Here is a 2,866-nt window from a genome sequence, read left to right as displayed (position 1 = left end):
GCGAGCGAGCGAGCGAGCGAGCGAGCGAGCGAGCGAGCGAGCGAGCGAGCGAGCGAGCGAGCGAGCGAGCGAGCGAGCGAGCGAGCGAGAGAGCGAGCGAGCGAGCGAGCGAGCGAGCGAGAGCGAGCGAGCGAGCGAGCGAGGAGCGAGCGAGCGAGCGAGCGAGCGAGCGAGCGAGCGAGCGAGCGAGCGAGACGAGCGAGCTAGCGAGCGATCGAGCTAGCGAGCGAGCGAGCGAGCTAGCGAGCGAGCGAGGATCGATCTAGCGAGCGCTATCGAGCTAGCGATCGATCTATCTATCGAGCGACTACGATCGATCTATCTAGCTATCTATATATCTATCTATCTATTACTATCTCATCTATCTATCTATTTACATATATAACGGTAAATAAACTACTTTTTAAAGATTTTTTAATATTAAATTTAATTTAATTTTTGTTTATAAAACGAAAACAAAGGAATAAAGATTAATAAATCGATAACATTGAACCAATAACCGATCATTTATTGCTTCTCTAAATTACTTTTAATAAATTCGAATATTTGATCCCTATCTAAATCATTACCTCGATAAATTATACTATCTCTTTATTATATTTGATATGAAATAATGAACCGGATATTCCCTGAACATACTCCAGGTCTACATAGTTTAGTTTTGCATCGAATTTGACCATTTCAACATTCAATTCCTTAACATCTTCAGCAATCAAATCCAATAAATTTAAAAGTTTTTCAGCATTCTCATCACCCGATAAGTAAAAAGTTATAAAAGTATGTTTTTCAGTTTTCATTAGAAACGTATTAAAATAATCCGCCGTCCATTCTTTAACCGGTTGATGTAGATTTTCTGGCGAATATCTTGAGAATAGTAAAAGTGACCATTTTGCAGACTTGAAGTGAAATAAAATAATGAGGGTATAGAGTTGAAATCTTTAAATTCATAAGTGTGCCAAAGGTGGTCAAAGGCATATATTTTTGGTTTTCCTTGGGCCGACTTGATTAAGTCGTCTGCTTTCCATTTGGTGTTCATAATATCAATATCCTTAAAGTCGGCAATAAAGAATTGCAATGTATAAGCTTGTTCAACCACCTGATAGATTTTATCAAGCCATTGTATGTGACGAGCCAGGCATTTCATATTTGGAAAATCCATAAATATCATAATTCGATTATAAAATCTTTCGGGATCTTTAAAAGTTTTACGTTCAAAAACTTTATAACGGTTATCGAAATTTTCCTGCAAAAATAGTGGTAAATCTTTAAAATCTATTTGAAAGTTATCGGGTACTTGTATTGATTTCCTTGAGATTATAGATTTCAATTCTTGTTGTTTAAGCAGCAAAAAATCTGGCTGCTGAATGACTTTTTTAAAAATTCAATTATAATATCTTCTTTCCTTAATTGGTCATAATATATAAAATTATTTTTATCTTTAGAGGGTATAAATAATATAGTGGGATAGCCATTAGCGTGATATTCGAAGGGTACATAATTCTTTTCAGCCTCCATGTAAACAATATCCAAGTTATAGTCTTTTAGGGCCAATGCTACATTATCATAATTAGGTTCGTTTTCACTATAATGATAACGATCTAAATTTATAATTAGAAAGATGTTTTTTTGGATTTTAATATTAATTCTTCATAGTTGTCATGGACACATATTTTAACCAAATTTGTATCATTATTTTCCGGTATAGGCAGCGAGGGAAATAGTTTGCCATTTAATAGATTTTCACATAAATTCCATAGATTATCCATAGTATAATATGCATCATAGTGTGTATATATTCTTTTCTTTTCATCTATGGCATACGTATTGGGGGACTCATCTTCCGGTCTTACAAAACGACAATAGAAGTTCAAAGGATTTCTTCCGGGAAACATAACATCCATGTCAATCATATCAGCTGCTATGAATTCAATGCGATCACTATATTTTAAGGATAATTTATACATTTCATCAAGCCATTTGGTGAGATAGGCACATTTATCTCGAAAATGATTGAATAATATAACAATGGGCCGTTTTATTTGCGAAAATGTTTCACGATTCAAAATTTGTATCTTGTCATGGCAATTTTCTCTAACATACTGCTGGAAATCCACATAGTTAGCTGGTGTATGCCTTAAAATAGGTTTAGATTTAAAAACAAATTTCCGGGTTTTACTAATATTACTCTTGCATTTTTCACTACCCGACTCATCTTCAATATCGATTTGTTTAAATGCTCGACAAATATCTTCGAAATTTTCACTTTCCATCATAAGTTTATTTTAGTTTTAATTAGTGTTATAATAAATATCTTTCGACTTTTACTTAAAATTATTATATGAACTCTTGTATTCTAAACTAATGGGGTTTTATACTCAATGAATAGCGAAAAAGAGCTTTTGGTGAGAATAATTTTTAAAAGTTTTAAACATATTATGTTCTTTTACACAGTAAATATATTTTCACAAACTTTATACAATTAAATAGACTAGAATAGAAACGCTTTTGTAGCGAAATAGACTAGAAATTCCGAAGGGAAATGAACCCCCAGTCTACACTCTAATAGATTAGTAATTCAGCTATCCATTAACTTTTTCATCAAAATGATTTATAACAAGTAAAGTTCTATACTGAAAATTATACATGCTTAACTTTACGAAAAATAAAAAAATAATTACTTTTTTTTCGTAATATTTACGAAAAATTCGTATATAATACGAAATTGTCTTTAATGAAACCCTTTATGCATCGATTTAGGTTATTTATGAATCGATTTAGATTATTTTGATTCCTGAAAGCATGTCTGATAGAATTATTAAAATATATAGATATTTAAAAAAACCGAGAGACGGACAAACAAACTCCG

General features: G+C 32.8%; 1 pseudogene; it reads right to left on the bottom strand.

Moving 5' to 3' along the window:
- Positions 1-406: 406 nt before the first annotated feature.
- LOC119615106 lies at positions 407-2,326 on the bottom strand (annotated as a pseudogene).
- Positions 2,327-2,866: the final 540 nt, after the last annotated feature.

Source organism: Lucilia sericata, unplaced genomic scaffold, assembly GCF_015586225.1.
Source record: "Lucilia sericata isolate MDLA Ls3-8-SP2 unplaced genomic scaffold, ASM1558622v1 Contig004101F_arrow, whole genome shotgun sequence".
NCBI classification, from domain to species: domain Eukaryota; kingdom Metazoa; phylum Arthropoda; class Insecta; order Diptera; family Calliphoridae; genus Lucilia; species Lucilia sericata.
This window is presented reverse-complemented; position numbering and strand designations above follow the sequence as displayed.